The 22,055-nt window shown below is 31.8% G+C and overlaps 2 protein-coding genes across 16 annotated transcripts in view; one reads left to right on the top strand and one right to left on the bottom strand.

Annotated features, from left to right (window-relative positions):
- fdl (beta acetylhexosaminidase fused lobes) overlaps positions 1-22,055 on the bottom strand; it is a 300,470-nt gene that overhangs the window by 77,775 nt on the left and 200,640 nt on the right. The window contains exon 1 of one of the 15 annotated variants that reach the window (XM_072520553.1): positions 21,086-21,206. The exons of the other annotated variants lie outside the window; for them this stretch is intronic. The gene's annotated coding sequence lies outside the window, so the exon portion shown is untranslated. Of the gene's footprint in view, positions 1-21,085; positions 21,207-22,055 lie in introns of those variants that run through there. 15 annotated transcript variants of the gene reach the window in all.
- The window catches only part of s-cup (spermiogenesis-related protein stanley-cup), a 99,740-nt gene continuing 99,009 nt past the window's right edge, over positions 21,325-22,055 (top strand). Inside the window, exon 1 of the mRNA XM_072520559.1 lies at positions 21,325-21,479. The gene's annotated coding sequence lies outside the window, so the exon portion shown is untranslated. The remainder of the gene's footprint in view (positions 21,480-22,055) is intronic.

The following is a 22,055-nucleotide window of genomic DNA, read 5'->3' as shown; positions in this document are numbered from 1 at the left end:
CTCCTAAATTACAGAGTATAGATTTGAAAATTAATTTTGATAGAAATATATTATCTTGATAGTTTGAAATTATAATGGTTGGTTTAAATATTTAGGCTTCAAAACTAATTTAGTAAACAGAATATTTTTTTGACTATGGATTAGTTCTTTATGTCTCTTAGTGTCAATAAAAGCATCAGCAAGCGAGGAAGGCGTTTTAATTCTCCAATAATTGTTTGTAAAATTCTAGATCGCTATATCGCTATATTGATATTTTTTTGACCATAAATGTACTAAAGATCCTGAACTTTATTAGCTGTTTATTAGCTAAATACTCTCTTCGAAGGCACAAAGGCGGTTCTTGTGCTTCAACTGCACAATTAGGTGACGATATCATAGTTTCTAGAGTTATTTTAATTGCCTTATATTGAATTCTGTCCAGTGGCGCACCCAGGGGGTTAAACCCCTGGGAGTTTTGGGGGTTAAACCCCTCCCCCAGGACCCTACTCCGACACTGTTACTCACACATTTTAAGGACTCAAAACGGATCTGAAATCATAAAAAAAATTTCGGTGACCAACCAAAATCCCCCCCAGAGGCAAATTCTAGGTGCGCTACTGTCTGTCTAAGATTAATAAGTTTGATTTGTTGGTTGAGGCATAAATAGTACATCCATAATCCATTATTTAGCGGATGTATGACTTATAAAATGTAAGGGATATTTTAACATCTGCACCCCATTTATATTTGGAAACTACACGCAGAATGTTGAACCCTTTCTCACATTTTTACTTTACGTGTTTTATGTGGCTAGTCCATAGGAGTTTATTATCAATATAGATGCCAAGATATTTATATTTTTTCACTATGGGTATAGTAAAATCACCTATGGTATACAAATCAGGGATTTTAAGTCTGTGCCTAGTAAGACACATAACCGCTTTTGCTGTGAAAAATTAAAACCAAAAATATGTAACCAATCACGCATGCAGCAAAAAATATACTCTAAATCTGTTATACGTCGTTCATTTGAACTATGGATAGTATAGAAACAAATATCATCTGCGTACTAACTATAATAACTTTTATAGTGTCATCCATCAAACTATGCAGCTCTGCTGTGTATACATTAAATAAAAGTGGACTCAATATTGATTCCGGTGGCAAACTGTTATGTACTATTCTTGGTCCGTGGAGTACATTTTTGTGATCACAAATATAAATTTTTTTGTTTAGAAACAAATTTAATAATTTATTTAATATCCATTTGCTGATACCCATTCTAGACAATTTTGTTTTTAAGATACTCAAATCAACCACATCGTATGCACCTTTTAGGTCAACAAATAGGCATATAACATGTATTTGTTATCAGATATGCATATTTGTGCATCTGTAACCATATGGGTCAATGCATCTATAGTATTACGGCCTCTCCGAAATCCATACTGTGTAGTGGGTAGGAGAGAATTGCTTTTAATAAAATATTCTAAGCGAAACTTAATTATACGTTCAAAAGTCTTAGTCAGACACGACATTAACGATATAGGTCGATATGATGATATTAATTTTTAAATTCTTTATTTTAACTTTAAAAATTTAAATTTTTAAATTCTTAACCTAATCTTATTTTACCCACCAGTTGTCAAAAATTTTTAAAATTATTTGTTTAGCTGAAACTGGAAGATTGTGTAAAATTTTATATGTAAAACACTCCAAACCGAGAGCCGTGCTTCTCATTTGTTTTAATGCCAAAATTAACTCTGAATAGGTAAAAGCTTTAGACATAGTATCTGACGTAGAATAAAAATCTTTCGGGCTTTCGAAGGGGAGCTTTCGACATCCCCTTCGATGTCTTCTTCAGAGCTTCCGAGGTCTCAGTCTCTCGAGCCCCCAGACATTACTGCACTGATCACTAATTAATGCGTTACTGGTGCTGAAAATAGAGGAAGGATCATTTATACCGTCGAGGGTGACGTGGCTTGCGTGTAGGTTGGCGTAGGGGCCACCGTGGCCCCTACGCATTTCTACGCACTTCTACGCAAACAATTCTTACAGTGGGATTTTGACCGACGGCAGAGCGCATGTTATTTTCTTTATGAGAGGTCTCCATGTCGAAGGTAACCGTATGCCGTCATCTCTTTTATTGGGACAATTTGGCCTTTTTTCAATTTCTATGGCTTCTCGAATAATTCTTGGTTTAAAGAAGCGGATAAGGGGTATGGTTCTGCAGTTTTCAAAAGGCTATGGTTTCTGCAGTTTGATATATTTCACAATAGTCCGTATAGCTGTCTTATGGCTGATCTTGCTTGGTCAATCTTAGAATGTATTTCTTCGTTACTCCTTACTTTTGATGTTTTTTGGACTCCCAAGTATTTTATAGTTCCCATTTCAGTTCGTAGTTTTGTTTTTTGTATATTAATTGTAAGGTCGCACTTGGAGTACTCCTCTTCCAGTTTTCTAAGCATATAGTCTATATCACTCTCGTCTATAGCTAAGATGGCTTGGTCGTCAGCGAAGTGTGTTGTGTACAATCTCTCGTCTTCATATTGCAGCATTTTCTTCTTCACAGTGAGAGCGCCTCATTCAATTATATTTTAACAGAGTGTAGGTGCTATGCAGCAGCCTTGCATTAGACTCTTTATAATAGGAATTTCTCTAGTTAATTTGTTTTTAATTAATTAAATCTTTATAAATCTTATATATCACTTGTGTCTCCAATTAAGGTCTCCAATTAAGCAAACTTATCGGAAAGTAAGTACTTTGTGTTTTTTTTAATATACACATATTTGTTTTATAATCATAGATATTTTTAAATTTTAATTAATATAATTATTTAAAAGATTTCTCCGAATTTTCTTAACCTACAGTTATATACAATGCTTTAGTGGTTGGCCCTAATAGTAATAAGAATTTTTGATCTTATAACAGTTTTAACTTGTTTATTTTATCTTAAGACGATTTTCAGAGGAATAAATTTAAACCAAACAAATAGCTATTATGCCATAAAAAGGAGACAAACTCCAAATAAAGTGCTAAGTTTTCAGAAGCTATTTACTCATTGACTCTCCTCGAACTTTGGAAGTCCTTTATAATTGATGAAAAATAAGAAATAATAAAAGTTTCTAGAACTTAATCTCAATCTTAATTTTCTGACAGTTCTATTTTAGTTTAGATGGAAATGGCAGTAAACATACATTTCACACGTATTGACTTATTTACGGAGTTTCTTTGTCAAGAGCAATAAAATATCCTGTAAGAAGACACCATGAAAATGGGAAGTTCTAATTCAATTCATTTTCGCATTTCCAGACGCCGGCTTGGGCAAAAGAGACATTAACTTACTGTGAAGTGGGTCTTACGAGATAGATACGTCAGCGTTTGTGTAACTTGTTTTGAAACAGTACACACGGCCTACCAAGACAAAGTATTTTTTTTTAAATTAACTAACCCGGGCATAATTAGTCATTTTCTGTAATATTATAAATTTAATTTGACAGGATAACGCCTTATAGTTTATTGCATTTTTTATTCGAACTATTCAGTAGGATAAAATGTTTCACCATATAATATATATAATGTATGTAAGTGGATATGGTAGCAGAATGAGCCAGCGAACTCACTTTGATGTGAGCTGTCAGAGGCTTCACGGTTAAAATCTATGCGCGTATTACGAAATTAAAAATATTCACGTTGTTATTTAAAATCTAAAATGGATCTGCGACTTTAGATCATAATACGAGTGGATCTAATCGGCCGATGGATGAATCGTCAGATAAAAAACGGGAATACGAATCATTCCATTAGTCTCTACAAGAAAGTATCGAGACGCTAGAAATTCAGCATGTTGGCTACAATATGTTGACGATACATTCGTCATTTGGCCCCCATGGCAGGGATGCTTTGGTGGCTTTTCAATCCCAACTGAATGGTTTACATCCTAGTATCCAGTTTACGATAAAGGTGGAAACTGATTCATTCCTACCGTTTCTCGACGTTATCATAAAGAAAAACCAATCCCAAGGTTTTCATCACTTTGTTGATCGAAAACCCACCTATAACAATCGATACTTGCATGTTAACTCTCATCATTCAATTTTACAAATTAATTCAATCATTAATACGCTTGTCTTCAGATCAATAAGCCTTTGCGATGATGCAAGTAGACCTACTGAGCTCTCTTGTTTAAAACAAGCCCTCATCCAAAACAGTTACCGCGAAAATCACATCAATAGGGAGCATCCACAGACATCAATCTCCCACTCAATCTCAACCCAAAGACTCAGACCCTCTTCATAAGAAAGCTTTTCTTTCTTACATCATCACTGTCATCTAAAATCAAAACAATATTTAGCCACCAACAAAAAAATCTTTCATCTTTTGTCCGATCAAAGACTGAGACCTTGGAAGCCCTGAAGAACTTGTATTATAAGTAAAGAATTTTATAAGTTCTATATATGTATATATACATACTATATATATATATATATATATATATATATATATATATATATATATATATATATATATATATATATATATTGAGATGATTGGTGTTTAAAAAATTAATTTATAAGTTATATACTAGATAATATTAGATATTAAAAGTATTTGGTTATTTTAATAAGTTATATACTAGAAAATTTTATAAAAATTATTTATGTGAGGGCATTTTTAAGAAATTAGCATGTAATAAGTGTAAAAGAAGTTTTATTTTAGTAATTATAATGTTGTAGATATATTTAATTGAGCCATGTGACTAGGCAACCAAAAATACTCTTTAAAGTGACGTTTTAAATAATAATTACGAATATAAAGTGGGGTGATAATAATATGTTGTTTAAAATGTGTAATTTATTAAATTAGAGTGTTTTAAGTTACTGATTTAAATTTATATTCTGATCTGAAAAGCCTAAATGTCAACAAAATTATCAATAGAAAATGAAAGGAATTCTCTAGAATACAGAATTTAACCTTTGTTTACGGAAGAACTTTCTCGAATATGATTATGTCTGTGGATCGAACATATACTTTTTCCAGAACATTCATATAGGTAAGGAATAGAACAAATCGAACAGGATTTCTTACCAGATGGTTCTGGAAGATTGAAAAGGTATAAATACTCGATGATTTGGATTCAAGATGGCCAGTTTAGTATGAAAGTTAGTTAGAGTTAGCCATTCAGTTAGTCAGATCAGTTACAGTTTAGTCAGAATTAGGAAGAAAGTATAAAGTATGTAATAATCGGTGATTTAGAATTAAAATTTGATAATATTGGAAAGTATATTAGAAGAATATTGGTTGGATATTGGAAGAAATTAAAAATTATATTATGATTGGAGATTAGTATAAATCAACTTATGATAATTATATGGTGATTGGATATTGGTATATTGAAAAGAAGAATAAATATAAATATATAATATATTTGGTGATTGGATATTGGTATATTGAAAAGAAGAATAAATATAAATGCTGTTTGCTGGTTTGCTTGGTGGTTTATAAATGTTGGTGAAGAAAAATATTTTAAATTGGTGGAAGCTGATAATTGGAAAAAGTAATTTCACAAAAACAAGGATAACCGAAGCTGAGAACGAAGATATTAAATGGTGATTAAAATCTATATAGTGGAAAACAGTTCATTTAGGCATTCAGTGAAAGAAAGGTACAAAATTTTGTTAATATAATTTAGTTAGTGTCATAACAATTTCAATTTTGAAGATAGTTTGTTTAAATTTTACATTGTCTATAGAATTTAATTAGTTTTATAAGAATATCAATTTAAAGATAGTTTATTTTAAATTTTACATTGGTTATGTTAGATATATATGTGTGTTTCATAATAGATATAATAAAGATAATTTAAAAAAGTGCTTACAAACTAATTCTTTGAGAACCGCGATAAAAACCCTATATTATTAAATAAACACGCATTGCTCATCATTCACAAACAATACATCATAACAATATATATATATATATATATATATATATATATATCAGTAACAAGAGGTCCACAGTATATCATGCGGAACTTGTGGTTAAAAACACATGGCACAAACAAGCCAGTGAGCTAGTCCTTCCAAGTAGACAAACACAAACTAGATCTAAAAAATAGTCATCTAACACTACAACACCATAACGATAAAACAAGCCATAGAAATAGAGATCAAAATTAAGGAAGAAACTGTACAGTCTCCAAAACCACCGGCGGGACCCGTATCCCAACGCCCTATAGCCGAAGACATCTGTTGTTTGTAGTAGAAATATGAATAGTATAAATTCGAAACCAGTACAAATAAAAGAAAATGATAAAAATAAAAGATTACAAACATTTACCGAGAAAATTTGAAACCGTAAACGTCAGGTAAAAATGTAACATGTTTATATAACAATTTTTACATTTTTATTAGACGTAATATCCCGTAGCACGCGATTATTATCACAGGCTTACATTTTTAATGCGCTCCCACAAAAGAACTCGACAATCGACTCCCGCTTGGTATTCTTTAAAGAAAAGAATATTAACAATATTTTTTCATCTTACGAAAAAACATTGCAATTTGTCTCAATTTAAATGCGTGATGAATAAAAAGCGTTTTTGAATAGAATTCATTTCAAGGCTTTTAGTTTTCCATTTTAATGCCTGGAGCCTCCTTTACAGAGATATATTCCAGAAAATCACGTTAAAAGCGTAGCTCAAACAAAGTAGTGTGGCTCTCACCAAAAGATAAAATAAACAAACAAGGTAAATAGAAATAGACGAGGGTTCTTTGTACAGTCTTAGGTGGAAGTAATCAGTTTTTAACGCTTTTATACAAGTACGTTATACTCTTTTTGAAAATCAATCCGTTTTTATGACTCTTTTAATATATATATATATATATATATATATATATATATATATATATATATATATATATAAACTATATATATCTATATAACGGAAACAATCTCGAAAAGGTCTACGGACTGAAAATATCGATTCTCAATTCAGGTTATGTTTTTCCTTTTCTGCTCTATAATTTTAAACGCCGCCACATAATTTATGGTCCAATATAGATGCTTCCGTAATAGAAAAGAAGTTTTGGTGTAAGTGGATATGCTTTTAAAACGGATTCTGGATTCCGGATAAAAGCAAAACTTCTGTTAATCTCTTCTCTTAACGTTAAAACAAACATGATTCATACTTGAAAAAAAATTTTAAATTGCTGTTTTTTAATAAAAACACAAGATTTTAATATAATATATATATATATATATATATATATATATATATATATATATATATATATATATATATATATATAATGTGATTTTAACTGAAATAATTTAAATTAAAACGTATCAACGTAACTAAACAAGAAGTTCTGAAAAATAAGTTTTAGTGTAAATGATGGTCAGCAGTGGGTCCAAACATTCTACATTTTAGGAGGGAAATAAAAAAAAGGTATACAGAATAACCAACTTGTTTTTCAGATTTTACCTCTTTAGACTTTTGGTTGTTTGATTGTTTGTATAAAAAAGCAAAGTCTATGTAAATAGGCATCGAAGAGCCGTATCAAGTCAAGCTCTACGCATAACTGTGGATATACGGCTGATCTTCTGGATAATAAATTCGCTCTGTTAAGTCGTCAACGCACTGTTCAACTAATTACATCCACATTTTGGACTTTGTTCAGGCGATTTGCCAACTTAATTTGAAATTAAATGTCTATGTCTTAAACAGGAGTTAACCAAAAATCGATCATTACGTGAGGTTGTTGCTCTTCTAAGGTCTTATCGTGACCGTCTACTGTAGTTGCCTTTTTGATTAAACCGCTGAATGTGTCTATGAACAGCAGAACGACTTCCACCCAGCAGCTGGGCGGCGGACTATTTGCTACCACCATCTTGCACTAAAGCCACGGCTCTTGCAGTATCTGTTGGTGTTAATATAATTTGAATACTTTAAAAAATTATGAACTAAAAACATTTTGAGTACCAAGTTGATCTGGTTGTTAAAATCAGTGCGTTAACAAATTCATTTCTTGCCGCTTATCGAAATCTGCGTAAAAATTGCATTTTCTTTTACAAAGAAAATCGCATGTGCTGCAACGATTTTGTCTCATGATATTTTACGAGTCAATAGAGGAATATATTTTTAAAAATTTTGGCATAAGATCTACTGGTGCTTTAACGGTGGTCATTATGACTTAAACATGTACTGTTAATAGACTAATGTCCGTGAGTTTCTACTTTACGCCACTTGAAAGTTTGCTTTTACGATAAGGAACCTGCAAAAAGGGATAATAGGAGATCGTGAAAACGAAGACCTTGAAAGTTGCGAAAATAAGGAAAATTCGATTTTCAGAAAAACTCCTAATTTCCATTTTTCATTGGACATTGTCAATACACAAAGGGCCATAAGGGATAAAGTAGTTGAATTTCTTATTGAAATCAGACGGTCTGTTTAGGTTTGAGACGCTCTCAAATGAAATAAGTTCGTGCCACATGTAATATCGGACGTAACTTCTTGTTCGCTAGTCAACGACAAGACAAGACATTATGTATGCAGCAGATAGATTGCAATTATTATAATTAGTGTATTGACCAATAAAAACATTTGTTTTTACAAATAAAATACTTTTTATAATTACAGACATAGCTCTCAATTCAGGTTGTAACTACACATGTAACGTTTACGAGACTATGCCGTAAAGACATCATAAATATTGGCATTGGCTGTCGCAATATTTCCAGCAATAAAAATTTTATGGCTAGATGTACATTAGCTACGATAAAACGGTTGTAAACTTTCTGGAAACGTAATATGACATTCTTGTTTTAAGGATCTTCTGCACGATATATATATATATATATATATATATATATATATATATATGTATATACATATATATATATATATATATATATATATATATAAGAACTTGTGAGAAACCTAGAAACTTAAGTTGAAAAGAAACTATACGTCTACCTGGAAATTATTATAACACAATATATCAGGTAATACATTAGTGCAGTTGTACCGAGGTATAGCCGAAAAAAAATGAAGTCAACAGACTTCTTATTGATGGCGATTTAAGTAAACTGCAAACTCGAGCTTGCTAGAAGCTACGATATTAGGAAAACTTTTATTCCGTCCATTCATTAGAAGTTTACCCATAAAAAACACCACCGTTTCACCTACTTTTCTTTTTATACTGGTGATGAATAGTTTACTCAATATGTAACCCCTCGTTTTCAGAGGACAACATCATCCTTCTTCGCCAGCCCTGATCCCACGTCACATTGAGATCGGTTACCCAATCTCTGATGAGTTTACTTTAGGTACTACTACCGTTTGGAATTTTTAAAAAATATTTTTTTTTACATTTTCAGATTCGTTTCACCTTTAAAAATCTCTAAAGTATTATATTATGAGAAATTAGAAGCCAATCCAGAGATATAACGCATTTAACGTAGCGCGGTCTCGGCTCGCCACAGGTGCTCACGCAGCTGTCAGTTGCAAGAGTTTTACCTTTTTCCAATATATAGGTTATACTTTTACACCTTGTTTTCTTAGCTTTTTCAGAGATTATTAGTTCTATTTCTATTTCTATAGAATCGGTTTTGAAATAAATATTTACAAAAAATAAAAAATAAACGCGTTGCTCCCAAATCTGTTTTCACAAATGGCGCATAATCTTCGGATCTGGTCGGCCCATTTCAATTAACCTCAGTGCATTTTGTTTGTTTTGGTTTTCTTTACGATAGTTTATCACAATTTGACTAAAATTTTTACAAAAATACAATTTTTGTGACTGAAAAATATGGAAAAAAAGTCAATTTTTGAACATTTGTTCCAAATGTTCTTGTCTGGGATGAAACTATCGTCTATGACTTCATTTCCACGAATAAATAAGTACTAAAAGGTTTCTGAACTTGTGTAATACAAGCCAAAATAAATAATAAAAATAACATTTTTAGATAATAATTCACACAAGACAATTCAGAAGTCAGGATCGCGACCTATTATCAACAAGGAAACAATTAATTTTCAAATGTATAATGTATTGAATAGATGGGTGAAATACTTTAACCAGGCACTTAATATAGAGGAAGAAGAAGAAAATCTGGCAGACGAAAGAGATGAGGTAAGTGGAACAGACGAGAGGGAAGTGAAACCATCAACGATTCTTGAAGTTAAAGATGCAGTTAAGAAACTAGCCAGAAACAAATCACCCGGAATAGATAATCTCCCTACTTAACTATATAAAGAAGTTGGCCATGATACCATAATGGCATTATAGCAATTTATAAAAGAAATATATACACAGAAACTCCTCCCCAATGATTGGAATATTGGAATACTTTGCACTATACACAAAAAACGAGATATCTTTGAATGCTCTAACCACAGAGGAATTATGCTTCTAAATGTAGCGTAGAAAATATTTTCTATAGTACAATGTCAGTATATGGCACCTTTACAGAACGGATAGTAGGAAAATATCAAGCTGGTTTTAGAGGTGGTAAATCAACAACTGAATCAGATTGCAACCCTGAAACAAATTTAAAAAAACTCTGGAATGTGGCATTGATACTCATCACATATTTATAGACTACAAAGCAGCCTACAACTCTGTGAATGCAAGAGAAATGTTCAAAGCAATGAAGGAGCTGGGAATACCAAAGTTGGTAAATTTAACATAACTAATTCTTAAAAAAGTTGAATGTAGATTACAGAATTTGCACGGCCAACAGATGCTCTTTTGGGCTCAACCTCCTCCTTAAATCCACGATTATATCGGGAAATATAAAAATAAAACTCTACAAAACAATAATACGCCCAGTCCTAACATATGGTTTAGAGACCTAGACTCTAATAAACAATAATGAAAACATCTTAGGATGTTTCGAAAGAAAAGTACTAAGACTAATTTATGGAGCAGTGAATGACAATGGAGTGTGGAGAAGACGATATAACATCGAACTTTATAGAATAATCCAGGAACCTGATATCGCAACATATATTAAGATAGGACGTCTGAGGTGGATAGGGCATGTAATGCGGATGGAACAAAATAACCCAGCTAGAAAAACGCTTCTTGATAGACCCATTGGTCAGAAAAGAAGAGGAAGACCCAGAACAAGGTTCCTTGATAACATCGATAAAGACATGAGAAATATGGGAAAACGTGTTTGGTGGAGAAAGGTGATGAATAGGGACGACTGAAGAGAAATTCTTGAGGAAGCTAGGACCCACTCAGGTTTGTAAAGCCAGAATGATGATGATGATGATTATTTTAAGGAAACATAATAACACAATTCTAGGATCACGTTAGAACCAAGTCTTAATTTGACAAGACTCGGATTAACTTCGAGAACCGGATTTTTAAGGTCATCGTAGAGAGCCTGATATTTGATCTGGATGATTTATGAGCGACCAGTCACTAAATGTAAATAAATAATACGTTTATATATATATTGTGGATGAAAGATATAGTAAACAAAAGTAAATAATAAAATATACAGGGTGTTTCAAAAAGGTATGTCATAAATTAAATCACGCATACCGGGGACAAAAATAAATTATTTGAATCCAACTTACCTTAGTACAAAAGTGTACACAAAAAAGCCCTTTGTATGTTACTGCCCTTTGTTCTGTAAATTACAAAATAAAAATTGTTTTTTTGCATCATCTCCTAAACTACTTGACATTCTGTAATAAAAATGGACACAGGACGTCGGTAGGTCATCTCACACCCCACTTTCTTGTTTTGAAAACATTTTTCATTTCACTTTTGAGTACGTCCAAATCAAATGAATTTTGTGGCATCATTAGTTTGACACATTATTTTTAAAATTTTTTTGCCTCTTCGAAAAACTAGTTTTTTCCTAGTTGTTCATAAAATTACAATTAGTTTCTAGGATACAATAATTACAAACAGTTCCATCAATAATAGTCAATAATTTGAAGCATCATTTCTTGTATGAATAAGATTAATATTAAAAATTTTGATATTACAATGGCCTACACATTACAGGAAATGGCAGATATGCATTTAACTTTGGGTAAGTTGGATAAGATTAAATTATGATTTCAATAAACTATCGGGAATATCGTGGGTGAATGTCAAGGAAATAGTGCAGCAGCCGCAAGGCGTTATGCAGTTATACCCCAATCAGAATACACCCAATAGACGATTATTTCTGACTATTGATCGTCGTTTACGGGAAACGGGTACATTCCAACCGCAAGTTGCTGACAATAGTGGTCGTCCAATAATGGATGCAACCGATGAAGATATTTTAGAAATCATTGAAGAAGTCCCTGGAATAAGTACAAGGGTAATACTGCTTAACTAAATGTTCCTCACGTAAGGGTTTTGAGGCGTTTGAAGAATCAGCTGCTTAAACTTTATCACTTAACAACGGTTCAAGAGTTATTGGTTAAAGTTTATCCTAAAATGATTGTATTTTACGATTGGTTGTTAATGGAAAACACTCGAAATGTTAATTTTATTAGAAATATTTTGTTTACAGACGAGGCTACCTTCAGTATAAATGGAATAACAAACCATCATAACGAGCACATTTGGGCCGACGAAAATCCTCACGCCAAAAAAAACGACTCATCACCAAAGGACTTTCAAAGTTAATGTTTGGACAGAAATTATGGATAACAATCTAATAGGCCCAGTATTTCTTTCCAACAATTTAAATGGTGATAATTATTTGCAGTTCTTTGCAAACGATTTACAAGAGTATTTGAAAGAAGTGAATATTGCAACTTGGCAAAATATGTGGTTTCTACAAGATGGAGCTCCACCGCATTACAGTAATGAAGGCCGGGAATATCTTTGCAGGCACTATGGTCGGTGGATTGGAAGAAGTCATGACGCACCTTTTTCTTGGCCACCCAGAAGTCCAGGTCTTAACCCCATGGACTTTTGCTTTTGGGGGTTTATAAAAGAGAAAGTATATTCTGTAACAAAAGAGGACGAACAACAATTGAGGGTTAGAATAATTGAAGCTGCAACAAGAAAGTAACGTGTCCAATTTTATTACAAAATGTCAAGTAGTTTAGGAGAGAATGCAAAAAAAACAATTTTTATTTTGTAACTCTAAAGGGCTGTAACTTTTTTTTGTGTACACTTTTGTACTAAAGTAAGTTGGATTCAATCAATTTATTTTTGTCTACGGAATGCGAGATTTAATTTATGACATATCTTTTTGAAAATATAGCGAACTTTATGCTTAATAATCTTTAAAATGCACTTGTTATTTTTTAATTTATAATCATAATTAGTCTGGCTTTATAGGAATTTCATTATTTGACAACAATCAACAATACCTGTTTCCGCTAGCAACTAGTATGGGTTACAAAATCTATAATACTTATTAATAATAAACAGAATAGCATGCGGTGGAAAACCTACAGAAAACAAACGATCGAACTTTATTGGCCACGTCATGTCGAGGATTCACTTTGAATTTTTCAACGTTCTCCGTTGACAACGAAGTTATCGATAGTTATCACTTTATTCGAACGATAAGCGATTATTCAGTCACGCTTCTTGAATATTTTATGGACTATGGTGGTGTCATCTTTGTTACAATATCGATACAAACGATAACTGATTTTTAATGGCGTGTATAAAGCTGATGTTAAAACATATTGTTATCATGTGCTTTGAGATTTATTAGTTTATGTTGGGTAACAATTTTGGATAATTGTGTAAGTTTTACACTTGCTTCGATTGTTGCCGGTGATGTATTATTAAAGATTAGCACGACAAACAGAACAAACATGTCATATCTTTCTTTAATCTGACTTTATTTTTGTAAAAGACAGATCGATGGAACGTATTAATAAAATCCGAGAAAAACTGATGTCAGTAAAGCAGCAAAAAGTATACATTTATATGTATTTATAAATTTATATATATATATATATATATATATATATATATATATATATATATATATATATATATATATATACAGGGATGAGTGCCTTAAGAACCGGCAAAATAACGCAAAAGATAGAAAACATAATACGTTGTGAAATAAAAAGAGATGAAAGTAGTAAAGGTGAGAAATTATCGATATAAACCTATAACTTACTTTACATTACATTAGAATTATCGAAAATTTCCCACCTTTAGACGTTAGCTTATGAGCTGGTTGACTTCAGTCATAGTAATACGTATCACGTAATGTAAGTAAAAACAGTTTAAGTAGGAGTATTTTTTTATCCAAAATTAAAATATTGATCAATAATAAAGTATGATTTGAGACGTCGCATACACTCTTCTCAATACAGAATTATCATAGCTTGTTATTCTGTATTCGTCAACACAGAATTAATTATCAAATTACTACTAATTAAACTGTTTATTTACATTATTTGCTTTATTGCCTTCAATCAGTTTTTACTTTATGCGAAATTTAAAAAATGTTAATGTTCGACGTCATACTTGTAATATTATGACTGAATTCAACTAGCTCATAAGCTAACGTCTAAAGGTGGGAAACTATCGGTAGTCCTAATATAATTTAATGTAAATTAGAGGTTTCTATCGATAATTTCCAACCTCTACTACTTATATATATATATATATATATATAATATTTCGGAACATACAATACTATATATATATATATATATATATATATATATATATATATATATATAATATTTCGGAACATTTTACGCCATTTATGCCATTATCAATAAAACCTATTTTTCTGTTGATATAAAACAATCTCTAATTCCTCGTCAAAAGTCTTCCAGAACACCTCGAATACATGATCTCTTTACAAGGCCTATATTTCTCTACGTCCCGTTGTCAGTGCATACAACTGCTTTACACAACGATTGGCCAAGTACTTAGCCAAAACTCTATACAACCTCTCTCTGAAAATGCTTCATCTTTCGTAAAAGATTCTTTTCATTTCATTGAACTTCTTAAACAATACCCTATTTCATCGTCAGACATTCTAGCAAGTTTCTTATCGGTGAAAGATTCTTATCGGTGAAACTCTAAACATTCCGAAAACTAAATACAGTATCCAGCAAGACTACTTATCTCCCATTAAACGTAGTATGTCCAACACTTATTTCATTTTGTAAAATCAATTCTACAGACAAATAAATGGTCCTCTAATGGGCTCTCCACTATCACCAGTAATTGCCAATATCTTTATGGAAAACTTCGAGACCCGAGCACTATCCACATCAATACTCAATCACATGCTTCTAACGATAATATGTTGACGATACGTTTGTCATTTAGCCCCACGGCAGAGATGCTTTTGGTGTCAAACCCATCTGAATGGTATACATCGTAGTATCTAGTTTACGAAGGAGGTGAAAACTGATTCATCTCTGCGGTTACTCGACGTTATCATAGAGGAAAACCAATCTCAAGGTTTTCATCACTCTGTTTCGAACAGAAACACCCTCGAAAACCCTCCCATACCAATCGTTATTCGCATGTCAACTGTTATTATTCACCATCACAAATTAATTCCCAGTCATTAATATCCTTGTCTCCAGATCAATATGCTTTTGTGATAGTGCAAGTAGACCGAAAGACCCTCATCATACGAAAGCTTTTCTTCCTTACATCAAAGGTGTCACTGAGAAAATTGACAAAATTCTTAAATAATCAAGAGGAATAAGGAATAAGTAAGGAATAAGAATCAAGGAGTTTATGAAATTCCTTGTGCAGACTGTCCCCGATTATATATAAGCCAAACAAATCGTAGAATCCAAAATAGGATTTATGAACATTCCATTTCTGTTTTCAATTCCGATTCAATTTCAGCTCTAGGTCAACACCATCTTCATACAGGTTACAAAATTGATTTTAAAACTCCAGAACAATAGCCCCCATCCACTTCTATAAACCAAGAATTATCTAAGAAGCCATAGAAATTGAAAAAAGGTCAAGTTGTCTCAATAAATGAGATGACAGCATTCGGTTACCTTCGACATGGAGACCTCTCCAATCAAAATCCTGCCGTCAAAAATGTTCGCGGCCACCTCCAAGCCAATCTCCACGTCAATTCCCACGCCAACCTCCACCCAAACCACGTGACCATCGACGGTATAAATGCACCGTCCGATGTTCCTAGTAGCAGTAGAAAAAGATATCAGAGAAAATGTCGAAAGCTTGGCGCAAGCCTGTTGAGTTTAATATTAATTCTAGTAATAGTATTAATCTTCATTTCACGTTTAATGCATATCAATATGATCCGAAATTGTATATATAGAAAAATGTATAAAGAAAAAGAAGAAGACAAACAATTTATAAAATTATGTTATAGTTATATTCTAGATATACGGTTTTAACTTTATAGTGTTGGAGAAGTGCTAAAATAGAGACTTATAGGCTAATAGGTTGCATTGAAATATGATTTCTACCTACCGTTTTCAGGGATTCATTTCTATTATCTGAAAAGCGGTCATTAACCGTGAAGGAGAAAGTAGAAAGTCTTGTATTATTTGTACACAATTACGGGAATTTGAAATTAGTTTTAAGAATTTCGGGGGTTTTGGAATTTGGTGAATGCAAAGAAAGAATGTTTTGATTGGTTACAACAAATTATGGAAGGGATAGACAGACGGAAATGAGAGTGGGTACAAAACTGTTGAAAGCTGTAGTTGCCGTATTTGTAAGTAAAATAATTTACTATTCTTGGAGCGATGCATAGCTAAGGAGAATTTTGACCCTCCAATAGGAGCAATAAACATTGTTAGGAGTTTGTCGACCATTTTGTTTTTATAAGCAAAACCCGGGAAGGAGTTTGTTGGATAGTGAACTTAATTAAAGTAAATCGTTTTAGAAAAATACAGAGGCAAATTGTGGAAACGAGACATTGATTGAACTATATTTAATTTGAACTGTTTTGTGGTTAATTGAATATGCAACAGAGTAATTTGGGGAAACATTTATTTATAAGATATGTATTTAGTGTATGAAAATCTACAAAGGTATTTCGTCATTATATTTTGAATTTATTGCACCAATTGATTTCCTTTATTTATTTCTTTATACTCCTCTTTTTTCTCAAGCATTATCAAAGTAAAAGGTAATGTTTTGGAACTTAATTAAGAACCCTGAGATGAGAAAAACCGCCACGCTAACCTTCGCATAAACCACGTCACCATCAACGGTGACTGAGACCTCGAAAGCCCTAAAGAAGACATCAGAAAGGAATTTAAAAGCTAGGCGTATCAGAGAGTATATCATGTAAATGTACATTAGAATCTGCGTGCAACAAACAGTGTGGTTGTTACAAACATAGTCTAAAATGTACGCGAATATGCGAAAATTGTAACGGAGATAGCTACGATAATTTTCGGATTGTTAATCATGGTGAAAATTACGATCTGAATGAGAGCGATCTGAATAGGACGACTTTACTTATAAGATAGTTCATAATCTTAATAATGTTCTTATAAGTAAAGTCGTCCCAGGAACGCAACTCAACAATATTGGCAATATCATTTTAAAGTCGTCTACTTTAAAATGTATAAGGTATGTCTGAATTGCCAATATGGATGAGTCAGATAAAATTAATTTATTAGAAGAATTTTTCACTAATTATCAAAAAAACAAAATTTGTTTAATTTACTAATGTTTATATTTTGAGAACGATTTCCGAAGTGGAAATTGAAACGTCAATAAACGTACTTTAACCTTTAAAAAAAAATAAAGTTTTTGGAATTTATCCTTTTAAATTTCACTGATTCAATTACAAATCAAATGAGACTTCCTAAGATCCGATCGGTCAGTTGCTTTTCTGGATACGTTTAATTGTTTATAAAAATTTTAAAATTTTTATAAATTTTACTGGGCCAAAACTTTTTTTCTAAAAAATATAGAGATCAACTTTTAAACCGATTCTCTTGTTTTGGAGAGAAGTTAATATGGTCAAGTGACAAGTGAAAAGTAAAAAGAAAGAGTAGAAAATAGAAAACTAAAATAAATCAAGAATATATAAAACTGGAATATTATCCTTTTAGATGCCAATAATGAAAATAATTTCGTTGAGGTCAAAAGGAATAACATTCCAGGAATGTTATCCTTTTAGATTTCACTTCAGGAAAACTAGCTTAATATGAGCTATTTCATGTGATGGAATATTATCTGTCTTTGGCTAAGCCAGTAGAGCTTGGTAAAGAAAAAAAACTGCTATCTTAAATAAATTTGGTAATGGAGTGTTATTCTTTTATAGTGTATTTTTATGTATGAGAGAGTAATAAAACAATAAATTATGTATGCAAATCCCTAAACTGTTGATACGGGTGACTCAATGAAAAACAGATATTTGTCAACAAGTTTACAGAAGTATATAGGAAAACAATTTTAAATTGACTATGACCACCAGGTATAAAGGTTGGAGCAGAATAGAATACAATAGTTGTGAGGGTTACTAATCCCTAAATAAGGTTGCCAGTGTCGGAGTGATGGAGGTTAACAGGTACTAATGAATTTGCAAGAAATGTAAGATGTTTATTTTATTGGTTATATATAACCAATAAAAGTTTAATAAGTACCTACCTATTTGCAAAATAAAGTTTAATTCTTTAGATAAAATAAAACGTTTTATTTTATCTGAAATGAGTGCATTCCACGAAGTAAGGGTTTCAACAATCAAACATTTAAATCTTTAATTCCAGGAATCTACGACAGTAATTGACTAGATAATTACCTTCTAAACTTATTCCACAGAAAATGTGATAGTGGGTTTTTCCATTTTGTAGGAAGGTCCAAGTGGCGTATTCAAAATGCTTAACAGTTCACTAAAAGTAGGTACTTCAGTTGCAGGTGCAGTTTATTGTGTATACTAGTGTTATGGAAAATTTGGAAGTGCCGTGTAGACGCCGAAAAATTGGTCCTTTAACAGTTAATGAAAAAACATTAATATTTAATTGTTTTAAATCATTTACAGACAAACGTTTATGCGAAAGTGTTGATGAGACCGTTGAGTTAGTTAGCAGTACACTTGGTGTTGGGAAATCTACGATTTACAGAGTTATTAAAGAAGAGAAATGTGGTAGTTTTCAAATGCCACGTAATACTCCAGGGAAACTCCAAAATTTCAAATAGAATATCATTTTAAAGAAGGACTTCGACGGAAAGTGCATGAATTCTTCTTTAGACAAGAATTTCCAACATTGGATAAAGTTCTTGTCTCAGTTCGAGATGATAAGGATTACCCAGAAATGAGTCGAAGTACGTTATGGAAACTTTTAAAAGAAATAGGCTTCCGCTGGAAAAAGAATCCCAGAAAGTCTATTTTATTAGAAAGAAGCGATATTGTCATATGGAGAAGACATTTTCTAAGAACCATAAAGGAAATGAGAAACCAAAAAAGAAAATATTTTATCTTGATAAAAAATGGATCAACGAGGGTCATACACCAAATAAATTTTGGCAGGATGAAACTGTTACAAGTCAAAGGCACGCTTTTGTAAATAACTTATCCACTGGTTTAAACCAACCATCAGGAAAGGAACGCAGGCTGATAATAGTACACATTGGCAGTTCAGACGGTTTTGTTGAAGGTGGTTTATTAACTTTTGAATCAACTCGTACCGGTGACCACCATGAAGACATGAACGCTGATGTCTTTCAAGAATGGTTCGAACAAATGATAGATCTTCTTCCTAAGAACTGTGTAATAGTAATGGATAATGCAAGTTATCACTCCAGACTTATAGAAGGACTGCCCACAACCAAGTGGTTAAAAAAAGACTTGCAGAATTGGCTGAGTTCAAAAAATATTACGTACCATCCCGGATCTATAAGAAAGGAACTTTATTCGTTGTGTGCCCTTCATAAAGAAAAATTTAAAAAATACTAAATTGATGAAATTGCCAAAAATCGTGGAATAACAGTACTTAGATCCCCACCATATCATTGTGAATTAAACCCGATTGAACTGGTATGGGCACAAATAAAGAGTGAAGTTTCAAGAAAAAATACCACTTTTAAAATTCATGATGTTAAACAGTTGTTTTTGGAGGCCGTAAATAATGTAAAACCTGAAAACTGGGAAAAGGCAGTAAATCACACTATTAAAGAAGAGGAAAAAATGTGGAAGCTGGACAATATTACTGATAAAATGATCGAGCCAGTTATTATAAATCTTGGTTCTGAAAGTTCATCTTCTGAATCTGATTTGGATTTGTAACAAGTAGCTGTAAGTTTTATATTAATATTTTTATTCATCTATTTAACATACCTTAGACGGTTTTAAAAACTCTTTTTCTCTTTTGTAATTTTAAAAAATTAAAAAAAATGTGAATTTTTTAAAACCCTTTTTAATGTAGGCCAGTCAGTTCTAAAATAGTGTGTGTTATAAAAGAGGTCACTTTTGTTTACATACACATAACACTTTATAACACTGAAATAATTCATTTTACAATTATTCAAAGTAATTTTTCAATTAATCTTGAGCACGCCCATGGAGTGGTCGGAGGTACCAGTTAAAATTATGCTAATTACTCTCTCGTTCATAAAAATAAACTATAGATCTTACCAATTCAATTAAAATAGCTACGATATAATGTTTTTGTCCAAAAAAATGAATTTATATACAAGTTATTTCAAAAATTACAAATGGCGAAAAATTTAAATTTTTGGAACTTTCAATCGTTCATTTTGCATAAATTATTGGGTAAAATTTAATGTAGCATAGCTCAAATTAAGGCTATGTTGATAGACTTTCATTCAATATTCTGCTTATTTTACACTAATTTATTGATTTAATACAATAAAAATAAAAATAATAAAAAAACATCGTATATTGTACTGTAAAGGTACATATAATACCCAATAATAAATACGACCATAAATAAAATACCCAACAGTTTGGAGTTGCAAACAATTTGAGGTTACTTCAGACATTTTCCTTCATAACGCTGTGCTGGTTTCAAATATTCACCAATTAACGCTCAAAATTATTAATTTTTGTCTCGACAGCTTGGACTATAATATTTATTTAAGAACTATGATCAATATCAATATTAACCTATATTCCGCATGCATCTATTGCAGTACAAAACAAGCAATAGTTAAATTTTACATTCAAAATTATTTACCTTTAGAAACCATCTTGAAAACTTAATTTTTCTAACGAAAATCACAAAAAGCAAACAAATACGCACTTTGTTGATAACTATCTACCCTCTGAGGATTTTTCCTCTATCACCACAATATCCCTGAAAGGTGTAGCCAATGGCAACTATGATGTAATAACAACACATTTATTAGTTCTAACCTGGCCATTCTATCGATTTTTTCAGGAACTCTCATTTGGTGTTAGCGCTCGATACGGAAAGTAGCACGGGGAAAATTATATATGATTTTCTCTAGTTTTCGGGAAAAATAAACTTCAAGGATTTTTTATTTAATAATTAGTGAAGTGCGACTCCAATTTATTTTGGTTAAAGACCTTGATTTGTCGAGTGCCCGGTTAAAGTCGTTCACCTGTTGGTAAGGATTTCAAAAATTGCTAATTAAAATAGACGAAATTGAAAACAGTTAATTTGCGGTGTCTATATATTTAGAAATATAAACTTAACCGCAAAAGTTTTGCACTACCAAAAATTATGCTCATTTTTATAGTTGATTTTCTCGTGGACGGATTAACGGATTTCGCAATATTCTTTTTATTATTTTAAACTGTTTCTTTGATATTTACACTATTGGGCAAAGGTTTACGCAAACTTCTCTTTTAAGCTTACACCGTGTGGAAGATAAAACATGTTTTCCTTATGTTAAGTGTGACACACCCTGTAGGGAGAACAAGTTACAAGATTGGAATAATATCAAAACCATGTTTTAGTCTCATGTTTTGTGAACATTTTGTTTTTTATATTTTAGTGATATTTTTAAAACCAAAGAAAATAGAAAGTTTTATTCCTTAACATGTATACTATCTAAAACAATACTAAATTAACAATGAAAAATAACACCAGTTGACAAAACTTTAAAACAGAAGGAAACATAACGTAAACTAATATCGCTTGTTTCTTTCTTAGTTCTACCTATTTCTATTTGTCGAACAGG

This window comes from Diabrotica undecimpunctata, chromosome 1 (assembly GCF_040954645.1).
Source record: "Diabrotica undecimpunctata isolate CICGRU chromosome 1, icDiaUnde3, whole genome shotgun sequence".
In the NCBI taxonomy this organism is placed as follows: Eukaryota; Metazoa; Arthropoda; class Insecta; order Coleoptera; family Chrysomelidae; genus Diabrotica; species Diabrotica undecimpunctata.
This window is presented reverse-complemented; position numbering and strand designations above follow the sequence as displayed.